Source organism: Humulus lupulus, chromosome 9 (genome assembly GCF_963169125.1).
Source record: "Humulus lupulus chromosome 9, drHumLupu1.1, whole genome shotgun sequence".
Taxonomy (NCBI): domain Eukaryota; kingdom Viridiplantae; phylum Streptophyta; class Magnoliopsida; order Rosales; family Cannabaceae; genus Humulus; species Humulus lupulus.
In genome coordinates, this window is record NC_084801.1 from 135008916 (window position 1) to 135024124 (window position 15209).

The following is a 15209-nucleotide window of genomic DNA, read 5'->3' on the forward strand; positions in this document are numbered from 1 at the left end:
ACTATAAATCCCAAGAACTTCCCTGATCCTACTCCGAAGGAGCACTTAAGGGGATTCAGCTTCATCTGATATTTTTTCAAGACGTTGAAGCATTCTTGCAAATCCCCTATATGCCCTTCTTCCTTCTTCGACTTAACCAGCATGTCGTCAACATAGACCTCCATGTTTGTGCCGATCAGCCCCTAAACATGTGGTTGACCAGTCGCTGGTATATCGCACCAGCGTTTTTCAAACCGAAGGGCATTACTTTGTAATAGTAAAGCCCTGTGTCAGTCCGAAAGCTAGTGTGATCCTCATAAGGAGGATGCATACTAATCTGATTATACTCGAAGTATGTATCCATGAATGAGAGAATCTGGTGCCCTGCAGTGGCATCAGTTGGTCGATCCTGGGGAGTGGGAAACAATCCTTAGGCCAGGCTTTATTAAGGTATGTGAAATCCACGCAAGTTCGCAATTTGCCATTCGGCTTGGGAACTAGCACGGGATTAGAGACCCATGATTGATAAAATGCTACCCTGATGAATCCATTCTCCTTAAGCTTCTCGACTTCTTCTTTCAAGGCCTTTGATCTATCTTTGTTGAGCAGCCTCCTTTTTTGTTGTACCGGTGGAGAACTTTAGGGTCTATTCCAACCGTGTATTTATGCGACCAGGCAAAGACCTCCTGGTTTTCCTCCAAAAATTCCACCAGTGCTTGTTTTGTTGTTGTCTCTAAGTTTTTACCGACTTTCAAAACCCTGGTCGGATTTTCTTCATCGAGTTGGACCTCTTCAAGGTCCTCAATGGGTCCTATCTCTTCATCATAATCCCCAAAGCGAGGATCTAAGTCTCTATCCTCACTTTGGGCAACGCCCTATATGGCGACATTATCACCTGATTGGGTTTGTGCATTAACTCCCATTTGTAACTCTTTTCCGGGAACTTCCCTCGATACACCTTTCTTTGCCTTAGTTATCGAGGCATTGTAGCACTCCCTCGCTTCCTGCTGATTTCCCAACACGCATCCTACCCCTGCGTCTGTTGGGAATTTCATGGCAAGGTGCCATATTGAAGTGACAGCTCGCAGGTCGACCAGAATTGACCTCCCAATGACATCATTATATGCTGAAGGAAAATCAACTACTATGAAAGTAGTGAGTAACGTCTTGTTAGCAGGTGCAATAACTGCTGTAACTGGAAGCCTAATTGACCCAGTTGGGGTGAGTCCTTTGTCGAAAAACCCATAGTTGGTTTGGTTGCATGGCTCCAGGTCCTTGACGGACAGCTTCATTCTCTCCAGTGAAGACTTGTATAGGATGTTGACCGAGCTTCCTATGTCAACTAATACCCACTTCACCATCATGTTGGAAATTTGCATGTCCACGACCAGCGGATTGGAGTGTGGGAATCGTACGTGCTGGGCATCGTCTTCAGAGAAGGTTATTAATTCCTCCTCAGTTTGAGCCTTCTTTGCTGTTCGATCCTCCACACTCATCATCTCGATGTCCTGGTCGTGGCGTAGGGTTCGAGCATAACGTTCCCTTACCTTCCCACTATCCCCTACATAGTGTGGGCCGCCGCAGATGGCGAGTAAAGTGCCTGCCACAGGAGCTGACTATAAAGGTGGCGAGCGCTGGCGTGCAGGCGCCTGCTCGTTGCCACCTTGAGCCTCTCACTGAGACCCTCCTGCGGCTCGCACATATCTCCTTCGATGTCCCTACCTAATCAGGAACTCAATTTCGTCTTTCGACTAGTTGCATTCATTAGTGTCATGCCCGTAATCGTTGTGAAAATGACAGAATTTCGTCGTATCTCTCTTAGAGATATCCTTCCTTATAGGCGCGGGTCGCTTATAAGGCACGTTAGAGCTGGTCACCTAGTAGACTTCCGCTCAACTTTCGACAAGGTCTGTGTAGTTGGTGAATCTTGGCTCATATCGATTGCCTTTGGGGTGTTTATTGTCAGAGGTCGACGGCTCATTGTTCGCTCGTTTTCCACCATTCCTACCATTGCCATTCCCGTTGCCCTTGCCGTTTCCATTGGGTTTCTCTGACCCGTTGGCGGCCTTGGCGGGTTCTTCCTTTGGCCCTTTGTCCTTCGTTGGAGATTTCCCCTCATTGGCAATCACGTCCTCGAGCTTGATATATCGATCAGCTCAATCCAAAATCTCTTAGGTACTTCTTACCCCATTCTTTCTTAGGCTACTCCAGAGGGGGAATGGTGCCTAACCCCAGCAGTTAGGGATATCATCTTGCCTTCGTCACCCACTGTCTTGGCTCTAGCCACTACTCGCATAAAGCGCTGGACATACTCCTTCAAGGGCTCTCCCTCCTTCTGGCGTATCTTGACCAGCTAGTTAGCATCTGTGGGGTGTATGCGACCCGCATAGAATTGTCCGTAAAATTCCTTCACGAACATCTCCGTGGATACTATACTAGCAGGAGGGAACTTAAAGAACCACTCCTGGGCGGTGTCAGATAGTGTCGCGGGGAAGATCCTACAGCGGGCATCTTCTGACACTTTTTGTATATCAATTTGTATCTCAAATTTGTTGACGTGAGATACTAGGTCTCCGTACCCATCAAAGTTTGGCAATGTTGGCATCTTGAATTTACTAGGGGTTTCAGCCACAGCAATCCTTTGCACAAACGGAGTGCCCCTCCTCCGATCGTATTCTATGTGGGACGTTCGACCCCCGACTAGCTGTTGTACTGCCTGGTTCTAATCATCAATCTGAGCCTGAACCGCTTCTGGGATCGCTGGGGCGACCGGTGCCAGAGCAGCGTACTCATCATGCCTCTTCCGGCGGTCATTGAGTACTTCCCTCAAATCTTCATCCCTGCGCCTCTGGTCACTAACTCCTAGCCGATTAAAGACGTTGTTTTGTCTGGGTTTCCCCCCAGCGTCATGGCTTGCTGGCCTATCTTCTCTAGGTGGGGAGCTCCAGCCTCTACCTCTTCTCTCATTCTCCCGACCGGCATTCCCTCTGCCAGAATCAGCTTCATTATAATCGTAGCCGTCTCTAAACTGGGGCCGACTACGGGGTGACCGGCTGTTCACGCTATTTCCTCCTCGGGCTGGAATTTCCCAAGCATCAGGGGGAGGCCTGCGTTGGTCTTTGGGTCCCCGTACATTATTATGCCGTGGGGGGGCCCCTGATCGCAGAGCCTGACTCGTTGTTCCTTCTGTTGGCAAAAGGACGCTGCCCCCTGCTTGGTGGACTTGGCTCTTCATCCCCCGGGCGTCTAGGGCTACGGGGCGGCTACCCGGCCCTATTTTGCCTCTGGTGCAGGGGATTGCCTCGACCAGCTTGAGATGGAGGCTGCTGCTCAGGATCCCGAATTGGGACATCGTCCTAAGCCACAGGCGGTTGATTCGGCCTCTGAGGGCTTGCTGGCTGGAGTGGAGGACTAGGATTGGGAGCCCACTGTGGTGGCGCGCTCGGTGGCTGATCCGGCTAAGAGGCTGGTGTAGCCTATCCTCGAGCCAATTGAATGGCTGCTTCGAGAGTGGCCATGGCATCCCTTTGCCGATGGTCCATGTCCGCCTACCGCTCACTCAGCTCCTGGCGCTGACGTTCAATTTCTCTCTGCTGCAGCGCCATTGTCTCCACTGCATTCTCCTGATTGGCCCTCAGATTGGCCAACTCATCCTGCAACACCCCTAGTGTTGCCCTCAGTGTTTCCGTATCCAACTCCTCCTCTTCAAACTCTAAATGTGGTTCATTCTCCGCCACATTTGGAGGAGGAGGTTAAGATGATGCAGCGCCAGCGACTGGTCCAGCTTTCTTAGATGACTTTGCCATTAGATTCTCTTATAGCTTCTTGATCAATCTCTCAATGAAAGCACCAGAATGTTGACCCTCGATTTGGCCAACGACACGGAGTCAAGAATACGACAAGAAATGTGATAATAATAAAAAAAATGTAATCTAATGGTAAAGAATAGACACAAACGATTTGTAGTGGTTCGGCCCCAATGAATGGTAATGACCTACGTCCACTTAGTGCTATTATTAATATTGAATCTCAATGCCGTGATCAAAGAACTAGGCTTCACAAGCCTTAGGGGAAATACAACTATTTGGAGGATAATTGCACTGTATGCTCTTTCTCTCAGTATTCAGGAAAAAGATTAAAAAAAAAACCAAAAAGTGCCTTCCTTGAGCTATTTCATGCATATTTATAAGCTCAATGGAGGTTACATGGGCCAATGGGCCTTAACTTTCCTTAATATCCATGTATCAAGGTAATAAAGAGGAAATAATCAACGTAATTATTATAAGATTACAATCTTTAAAGGAAATAAACCGAATCATACGACCAGACTGGTCGTATCTAATCGTGAAGTATGGTGAAGCAATGTACAGCTGGTCGATCATCGAACAACACCTCCTTATTTTGACTCTGCCACACGTCAACCACGTGTGAGAAATCATTGCCACGTCATCAACAACCGTTTTTGGATAAACAGCAATGGTTGGAGAAATGAAGTAATGAACAAAATACCTTAATTGCAGTGAAATTTTTTGACTTGTTAAACTCTCACCATACTTATAAAAAGTTGTTTATTGTGGAGAAGAATTTCAATTGGGTGATGATTTCAGGAATGTGGAGATGTAGATGTGGTTTTGTACTTTAATTCTCTTATCTTGCAAAAAAAAATAAAAAATTTATTAAAAAAATACTTAAGGAAACTTAAACTATTATGTATCTTACACCATATAATGACCAAAAATCATACAAAATTAACTATACAACACTAAAGTACCTAATCGATCCTAATTCATTCATCCAACCGTTAAAACATATCTGAAGACTTTCCTGACACAATTCACGACTAAAAATAAATAACTGATTATTTCACTTTTTTACTTTATACTATATCATTATTACTTACCATTTACTTCAAAATTACTTACCAAGGCAAAATGATACTTTACCAATCAATACCAAATTGATCATATTCTCCTCAACTATACACTTATCAGGACATAAAATTACCCTATTGCCCTCACCTTTAACAATCACATCAACAAAACTATTCACAAACGGTTTATATAATAGATTCTATAAATAAAAACAATATAAAAAACAAATACATCAAACAACCTCACATGTTGACACTTGCAAATTTAATGGGCCCACTTAGGACTAAAGAATTTGCCATTTAATAAATGTATTAATTTAATTCTTTAAAAACTAAAAATTAAAAAAAAAATACGCAAGTTCTATTCTTAAATGCTTCTACCGTGAACCAAAAAAAATATCCGTTTGGTTGATCAATAAACCAAAAATCAGATTTGGTTGATAAATGAATCAGAAAATCCAAGAGAATTTTACTTCTTTACAACTTGATCTCTATGGTCGAATCTTTACAGGGAGAAGGAAGATTTCTTGAGTGCGAACAGTGATCCAAAATGGGCATAAACAATTCCATACATAATTTTTATGATGCAAGAAATAAATCGAGCAAGATCAAAGAATAGATAACAATTAGGCAAAGAACATAGAACATAGAAAAAAACAAAGTTAAAAAAAATTTCCAAAAATAAATTGTAAGAACAATGAACACTAAGAAAAATGGGTATGATAAAATAGAAACCCAGAAAAATGAGTATGAATATTGAACCAAAAAAGTCATTTCAAATTCAAATTGAAACCTATATGGCTGAGTTGAGCCCCAACGTCAAACTCACTCCTTCCACTTTCTCAGCTTAAGATCTGAGCCCAACGAACCTAGCTCCACCGAGTCTATGTAGTTGACCACCCTCGCGACTTCCCCAGCCTCATCCACTGCGTCCAAGTCACCTATGACCAAATTTGAAGAAGCCTCGTCCACCTGCATTCTAGCCACCTGCATCCTTCGGAAGAAGGAGGAGGAGAAGAAAAAATTTGGGCGTTTTAGTTATTTGTTTAGGTTAATTTAATTTAAATGATAATGTTTAATTAAATCATATTTATTTTATCATTACAAAATTTATATCAGATTTATTTAATATTTTTCTATTTTAGAGATTATTTTTATTTTTTTTTATAGGTTTATATTTTTTGGACCCCTTGTTTTGTTCCATTACCATTACCTGTTTGGATCTTGTGTTTTGACACATTACTTTTTGGACCCTATGTTTTGAAAAATAGTTCAAATAAAGCCCTAAACCCGATTTTGGTCAAAGTTTTCTCAACTGAAATCACAAATAATTCACCAAATTAACACTTCAGAACAAAAATAAAATCATTTGACTTAAAAATTGTGTTGTTATATTCAATTTTGTCTTTATTAAAATTGAGTTCAGGGGTCCAAAAATAAATTTTTTAAAACACAGGTCCAAAAATGTATAAATCTTTTTTTTATAAGTATTTAAATCATAATTTAGATTTTTTTTAATTAATTTAAATCATAGTTTATAAAAGAAATCTGTAAGGTGTGATTTAATTTAAATTATTTTTAGTGTAATGATTTAGTTTAAATTTATTTATTTTTCATAAGAAAATAGATTTTTAAAATTTTAAAATTATTTTTTAAAAATTACACGTGGCGCTGACATGGCTACGACACATCAGCAAGCAAAAAGACACGTCAACATCCATTAGCCATATTGGATGGAATTTGACGAAAGTCTCACTTTACAACACTGTGAATAGTTCAGCAAAAATTTTCAGCTGCACAAAAAAATCAAGGACACGATAATATATAAGTCATAATTTAAGGGCAAAAATCATAAATAACTTTTGTATTTCGGTCCTTAAGTTTGCATAAATTTATTTTTCTTAACTTCTAGTTTATTATATAAAGGTTTGCTCTCTTAGCTATCAAACTATACCATTCCAACTATTTAAAAAATGAGAAAGACCAATATGGTATCGAGAAGAGGCAACTCATGTTGGGCTTCGGCAACTCCATGGCCATTAAATGCATCGTCAAGCTTCACATCTTCAATATTATTTACTGTTATGGATGTTCCTAAATAACGTCTGTAATTCGATCTAACTCCAACGTGTTAACCCCTCTGGATGTTCCTTACCTCTCTCACATCATGAGTTCTCTAGATTATTATTTTTTTCGTCGGAATGGGTTCTCTAGTTTGAAAGAATGTCTTCATCGAACGTCATTTTCAAGGGTGGAGCCATACTAGGACAAATATGAGTAATTGGCCCACCTGGAATTCAATTTATCATATACACATATATATTTAAATATAATTTCAATTATATTAATAATTTAATTTTGGGGTTTCTTTTTTAAATACAAATTTTTTTTTATGTTTTTTTCTTACTTTTTCACGATCCCTAACTTTTCTTCCTCAAAATTATGACCTAAGGTTTCAAAAAATACAATTTCAAAGTTTTTTAATCACTAAAATTAAGTGTCAAAAAAGTATATACACATCAACCCACTACAATACATTGTCAACAAAAGCAACTAAAAATAAAACTAAAAATCAACCCAACATATAATTAATATAAACTTAAATTGTACCCAAAATATACTAATAGTATACTTAAAAGAAACATAAATCTACTAAGTATTAAAATGTGTCAAACTATAACAAATACATAGAAAAGTAAACTAGAAAAAATACTAAAAATCAACAAAAAAATATATATATATAGCTCACATAACCAACATACATGAGATGAGAGTGAAAAATAATATTTAAAATGATAAAATGACAATTTCTAACAAAAGTAAATCATTAATCTCATTTAATGATGGATCAGATTCGGTTTCACTGCTTGGTGGTTTTTGCATTTTTATTACTTATTGTTGTCTGTCTTTTTCACTATCAACCTTAAGAAGAGAAATTAAAGAAACACGCGACATGAACACAAAGATTTTTACGTGGTTCAAGTTATAAAAGAACCCTAGTCCATGAGTCTCTGGTATTAAGAGGATTGAAAGCTTGTGTTGGCAAGCTTCAATGGTGTATTCTCAGGCAACATTTAGATTACTTTGAGTATAAGGTGTTTTCTCTCTAAAAAAATCGAACCCTTTACAATGAGACTCACAGTTCTATTTATAGAGGCTAGGGTAATTAATACTAATTATTTGTAATTCATATACATTCTTTCCTTTATTGGGGGACTAATACCAATTCAATGCATTGGGTTGCATTTAATAGAGATCATGGTCCACGCGAGATTTGCGGGGCCCACTGTAGAAAGGTACTACTTTATGGGGAGCATGCCCCTGGTACTATCAGGGAATGCTCTACATATTTCTGTGTCAGACGACGTAGTGGGAATGCGAATTGTCGAATCGTACAATTGACAACACTATAGGCGGATCGCCTAAAAGGTTGTCAGGTATTCCTCTAGATCCTGAGGGCAAGGTCCTCGCCCTACAATATAATTGATGGCAAGAAACTCATAGACGGCCAAGCAGCTCTCGAGACATAGCCTTAGGAAGATGTTCGTAGCACTCGGGACATGGCCCTGGGGAGATGTCCACGTCCTCCCTCTATCCGAGGGGAGTAATCGCCAACTGTAGGACCGACCTCCTGAGGACTAATCCTTGGGGCGTGGCCTCATCGAAAGAAGTACACGCCCTGCCACATGTCCTACTTGGACTGCCACATGTCCTGCTTGGACGATCACATGTCCTTGGGTGAAAACACAGACAACAGTTGCCCCCAAGTCTCTACTCGTCCTCGGACAGTTGAGACTTAAAACTGGGGAAAAACTTCAAAAAGTCCTCTGATAGGAACGTTTGGACATATGTTGATGTCACTACAAGATTTCCTGCCACATGCTGGAACCCCATTGTTAGGCCCATTAATCCGTGTAATTAATGAAGGGTCAGTTCTGCGGCCCAAAACGTCTTTTTTGTACCCTAGGTGTCCTTTCAGCTTATACTCGAGATTTCCCTTTTCCAATGCCAATGATCACGATCCGCACCTCTCTGATTTTCAGCCCTTAGATAGTTCTCGAGTACCCATGTCCTAGATTATTCGACGGTTGGGGTGAACTTACTTCGCCCCTAAGCACCGAACCTATAAAAGGTCGAGAATCAAATTTTCAACGTTACTTTAGCCCATTCCAAATTTCTCGTGCCTTCAAACTCTTCAACCCCTCTCAACCCATTTTTCAGCATTGCATCCTCTCCAACCCCCTTGCCACTCTGGACGACTAGCACGAAGCTTCGTACATGTAGCGTCCCCAATTTGATAATAAGACTTAGGGTCTTGATTAGTGTGTCAGGAGAGCAATAATTGATTTAATTATGCTAGTATGTGAATTAAAGTATTATGTGATGAGAAATGCATGTTTAGGTGAATTAAATATGCTTGTGGGCCCCATCTAGTTATTAGGGGCGTATTTCTAATTTTAGCCTGTTGAGGGCATAAATATCATATATGTGTATATTGTGATTGATACCACAAGTGAGTGGTGATATATCTTTGATGCACAATCCAAGACGATACGAGGGAGCAATTTAGTTAAATAGTTACAACAGAGTCGAATACCCGGCTCGGGAGGAGCCTAAGGGTATTTTGGGGACACAGTTGGTGTTCGGGATTTATCGGGTAACAGATAGTAATTTAACAATTTTCAGACATGTCATAATCAAACGAGGATTTATAGGAATACTTGAGGACATAGCGGGATGTGGCATATGACGGGATTGCCCTTAGTGGCACTTGAGGATTAAGATAAGCTTAAGGGGTATTTTGGACTTTTGACTAGGGATATATTTGAACACTTAGGCTGCTGAGACTCTAGAAGGAGTTAGAAGGAAACAAAAGGAAATTCCAAACACTCTCTTTCTCTGTCTCATACTTGGGTCACTCTCTCTCTCCTTTGATGCTTAAAGTTTGGTGAAGGAACTTGAGGAATCGAGGCTAGAACTTGTGAGGATTGAAGATTGAAGACTTGGAGAATTAGCTCAAGCCAGCTTTATAATAACGGTAAGAAATATGGCAATGAATTGTTTGAGTTTTTGCTGAATTCTGTTAGAATTATAGTTTGGCATGTGAAATGGATTTCTGAGATTTATTTTGGGTGTTGGATGAGTGTATGCAGTTGTTTATGGATTTTTTGTGATGTTTAGGTTATGTGAATAAGGATTCTAGTCTTAATTATGGGTTTAATTAGTGTTTGGGATGAGAATTAATGGTTTAGGATCGAGGAAAAATGTAGGAAAATGGAGGATTTATGGGTTTCTAGGGCCCGAGCCGCGACCCTATTCTTCAGGTACTGCGACCCGTGTGTGCGAAAATGCCTAGGGAGGCCTGAGATTGCCCAGGCGCCATGACGTAGGGCTTAACGTGCCACGGCCTATGTCCTCCAGCAAGGAGGGCTTTGCCCTCTGTCTAGTAGCGGGCCACATCCCTAAATGGAAAGAAAGGGGAAAAGGAGTTTTTTTTAGCTCAGGAACTTGAATGTTAAGGCTCGGGAAGGATCCTACTACCCAGATTAGTATAATCCAAGGTCCTAGAGGCTAGGTTAATATTCCGAAGTTATTTATTCATTTAAGGCTTAATGGATGGTTATTATGAATGCGTTGTGACTAGGTTTTCAACGAGGCTCGGATTAGAAGACTGTGCTCGGGATCTCATTGGCTTATCTGCTCGGGACACAGGTAAGAAAATTGTTGTACCTGTAGAGCAAGGCACGACCCTATTGTTTGTATTTTAGGGCACGCCCATATTGTTTATGCTTAATATATTTGTGAATATCTATGATTATTATGCTATGATATGCATGTTTGTGAGTGAACGGCGAAGGCCGAGAACGACAAAGGCCGAGAATGGCAAGAAGCCGGGTACGGCAAGGGGCTGGGATCAGCATTAAGCATGCTTAGTGCAGGCCGATAGGGTGAGGCCCTTCTAGGATGCTATATCCACCCTCTCGGTGAAGACCGCGAACCCAGGGCCTAGTAAAGTGCCTGGGACGACATAGGCTGCTATGTGTTTAGCCCGTTGGTAGTTTTGTGTATACTATGGAATTTTATGTATATGTTATATGTTTTTTTTTGAGTTTTCTTGCTGGGCTACGGCTCACGGGTGCTCTATGGTGCAGGTAAGGGCAAAGGGAAGGTCGACCAACCATGAGTACGAAGAGCGTGGAGCGACGGGTACATGTTCAGCCTACCTGGCTGCCACAGCCAGAGTTATTTTGGGAAAATGTGCTGTAATGGTTGTTTTGTCGCCTAGGTTGACCATGTGTATATTTTTAGTTGTAATAAAAATTTTCTAAACAATATTTTTGGGATCCCATTTATATAACTTTCTATAATTTCAATGAATGTCCAAATTTTATAAGTAATGTTGTTAAACGAGTATTATTTCAGTTTAGTCACACTTTTAACCTAAAACCTCGATTAGCGAGTTAATGCCACATTTTTAACTCACATAGTAACTGCTCTAAGGAAGTAGGGCATTACAGTACTTCTGGGTGAACAACAAATAGTTCTTTCGAGTTCGCACTCGGTTCAGCACAATCCGACGGTACATTTCGAGTAAGTATCCTTGAACTATTACTTTCCATTTTCATGCGTATTTGAGAATTTAGGATGCATGCTTATGGGTTGTTCTTAGAGCCTTTCAGAGGCTATTTTCGCCTTATTTGTTGTCATAAATAGCCAAAATGGCTCATTTAAGCGTTCTAAATTGTTATGGGGTGTTTTTCCTTAGTCTGTGTCTTCAGCCGGAATCTGGAAAATTTCCAAATTCTGGCGATGTTCCTCATCTTCGATGGTGTTCATCTTTTCCGGTGGTGTCTCTAGTGCCATGTACTTGGCTCCGAGGACACCCCTGTGTCATTAGTTTATTTCTTTCTCCTTCCCCGAGCAGTTGTCTTACGGGTTCTCATTTTGGCCTAACTTTCTTCGAGTCAAGCGCTAACTGCTTGGTGTTTATTTTCAGATGTTTGAGGAGCTTCATTAGCTCCACCAACAAGGGTTCTACGCCTTTGACAACGAGATCCTCCAGATGGCCCAAGAGGCTGAACAACGCCTCGAAAAGGGGAAACAAGTGGCTGGTGGCAACCAGGCTCTTATCGTACGGGAGAGCTCAGAGCTGGCCGTGGTGAGGCCTCGCATAACTGGCCTCTCGGAGGAAAAGGCCAACGCTGGCCCGACGCCATCAGATACCCCATATCCTACCATAGGATTTGTAGCAGAAGACATTCTGAGTAAGCAATGACATCGAGGTGCCTTGGCTAAAATACTCACCAACTACGAGGTAGATGACAGTGAAATATTAGTGCGCCTGGCTCGGGAGGATGAGAGGACGCACGAAAGTACTCACGGGCTCTGGCCCAGGAGCGTCTCACATCTCCAAGTGGGTGCAGCCCTGCTGATGCATCAATACTATGTCGACTTCCTCAAATTCATCGGCATAGCCCCAATTTAATTGTCTCTGAACGGCTATCGGGTACTGGTCAGGCTCTACATTCTATACAAAATCAAGAACTGGCCCACCAAGGACTAATCCTACTCTTCTCCAAGACTTCACCACCGTCGTAAGTATTGCTCTCGCGTAAGTTAGCATAATGGTACTTAGATTGCTACTTATCTCTCTTCATGTCGTTCTAATCAAGTCTGTATTGCCGTACCCCTTTCGTTGATTCCATTGACGAGAGGCTTCAAGCAATAGGCTCTCTCTAGGACGAGGAACTATAACTCCCCTTCCTCGTCACCAATTCCCATTTTTGACAGTATAGGTTGCTGAAGGTGGGGCAAAGCATAAATCCGGTAGTCCTAACCAAGTTTTGGGACTCGAAGATATCTCAGATGGAAGCGAGGCTACATACGGATTACATGGCGGCCAAGGCACAACAACAATACCAGCAACGTCTTCATGAGAAGCACGCAGAGAAAGTTCTTGCTATCAAAGCAGTCGTAGAGGCGAAATAAGACGAGGAGCTTGAGGCGGAGCTCGAAGCAGGGATCGAATCATCCTCCATGTCTCAAGGAAAATCTTTGATCATTCTTCACTATGCTAGGCGTGTAGGGGAGGGAACTAGTCCCGATCATATATATTTTTCTCCCTCCGTTCTCGAATGTGGCCAAGTTTTGGAGCGTTGTTGGTCTGTGGAAGAGTACCAAGATTACCAGGATCTCATTGATGCATTCCTCTACAACCCGAGGAGAAAAAGGCACCCTCAAGGCTTTGTGCAAACTGTATGGGTCTTTCATACTTGGTGCGTTCGAAACATTAAAGGGTGTCGGGCCCTTCTAAGATCGACCCCCTGACGGCTCGATAGCGGTGCCCACGCCCTCGTCAATTGTTCCAGCACCCTCAACCGCTGCTCCAATGACCCTTACCCTGAGCGCAACAGTCAGTGATGAGGATCCCCAGTAGGTCACCTTTTCAGAGTATTATGATGACGATGGCTCAGATCTGCAAAGGGAGGTCACCGAGTACTACAATGCTCGTATCGGTGAGGGCAACAAGAGTGTCTGATTGTTGACTGAATATATGCGGGAGAACTGGCCTAAGGAACCCGTCTTTGCTCCTCATCGTGAAGAGCTTGAACCTTTCCTTGCCGGAAGAATATGATATAAGGCCTTACCACATGGCACAGAACTCCTGCAAGGAATAGCGACATCCTTGTGCGAGATGACCACCACCAGCTTCGCCTCTTGCGGTGGTGACAAAGAGGTGGCTCTGGTGGCAACCAGCTGCCATGCTTCCACTAGGGCAAGTCTTGATTTCTGTTCAAGTTCGATGAATATCTTGTCTTTTTGGCTAATTCATCATTCTAAATTTACAGGTTGCCCCCCTAATTCGATGACTTGGGGATTGTTGCTAATGCGGTCCCTCAAGTTGAAGAAGGCTCGGGAGGAGCTAGCTCTTGTCAAGGTGGAGCTTGCACAAATCCAGGAGACTTCAGTCCCCCTGGAGGAACATTCGAGGCTTCAGAAAGAGGTGGAGGACACCAGGGCCCACGTCTGAGAAGTGGAGGACCAATTGGTCATGGAGAGGTCGAGGATGTCTGCCTTGGAGGAAACATCCTCCAAGTTACTGAAAGATGCCGCAGGGCGCACATGGACCAAGGAGGAGGAACTGGCCCGAGTCCACGAGGAGTTTCGGTTGAGCCGAGTGGAACTTGAAGCCCGTATCGGTGAGTTGGAAAAAGCCAAAGGGGAACTGGCCAAAGACCTCGACGTGATGGCCGAGGACACGCTCTTCGTTGCGTGGCAGAGCAACAAAGACACGGACCTCTCGTTCACAAAGGATCTTGACAAGAGGACTAAACTCAAGGCACTCCTCGAGGCAGACACTGCCTGTGAGACTAAAGAGAGAGAGGCCTCGGCGGTGGGCCAGGCTCCCGAGGACAACCCGATGGTCGAGCTGGTGAAAGAGGTTCCATTAGGCGAAGGTCCCCAGTAATTTTTCTTTGTTCAACCTTTTTCTTTTTTAAACTGAATAGGCCCCTGTGCTATATATATATATTTTTTGGGTATAGACAATCAACGCTCGAGCCTCCCAAGCACACTTGTAATTATTTTCCTGTTTAACTATGCATCTCACTTTACCTTTTCATTTGATTTGGTTCTCTAAATTCAACGTAACTTAATAGCCATGAGAATAAGCACTCAAACCACCTTAAACACTTGGTTCTACAAATTCAACGTAAGACACCTGTCACGAGAACAAGAACTCAAGCCATTTTAAACATCTGGTTCTATAAATTCAACGTAACGTGACCGTCACTATAATAAGAAGTCACACCACCGTAAACATCTAGTTCTATAAATTCAACATAACATGACCATCAAGAGAACAAGAACTCACACCACTTTAAACATATGGTTCTATAAATTCAACGTAACGTGACTATCATGAGAACAAGAACTCAAACTGCTTGAAACATCTGGCTCTATAAATTCAGCTTAACATGACCATCACGAAAACAAGAACTCAAATCGCTTTAAACATCTGGTTCTATAAATTCAACATAACTTGATCCTCACGAGAACAAGAATTCAAACTGCTTTAAATATCTGGTTCTATAAATTCAACGTAACGTGACCGTCACGAGAACAAGAACTCACACCACTTTAAACATTTGGTTGTATAAATTCAACATAACGTGACCGTCACGAGAATAAGAACTTAAATTACTTTAAACATCTGGTTCCAATGTTTAGTCTCTTGTAGGCTCATAGTCCTAAAAGTAGCTTTGACGCGAAATTTACCATTGGTCCTAACTTGGCGTCCTATGCCCCTGCAATCCAAAGATTCGGGCTTTCAGGGGTCCTTGCACGTGAAACCTCCTAC

General features: G+C 42.1%; 1 long non-coding RNA gene across 1 annotated transcript; it reads right to left on the reverse strand.

The window, feature by feature from the left end:
- Positions 1-3968: 3968 nt before the first annotated feature.
- Positions 3969-6153, reverse strand: LOC133801942 (uncharacterized). Its single transcript, XR_009877069.1, has 3 exons — positions 5643-6153; positions 4489-4630; positions 3969-4386 (listed from the first exon to the last, which is right to left on the reverse strand). It is a non-coding gene; the product is annotated as an uncharacterized LOC133801942 (long non-coding RNA).
- Between the last annotated feature and the right edge of the window lie 9056 nt (positions 6154-15209).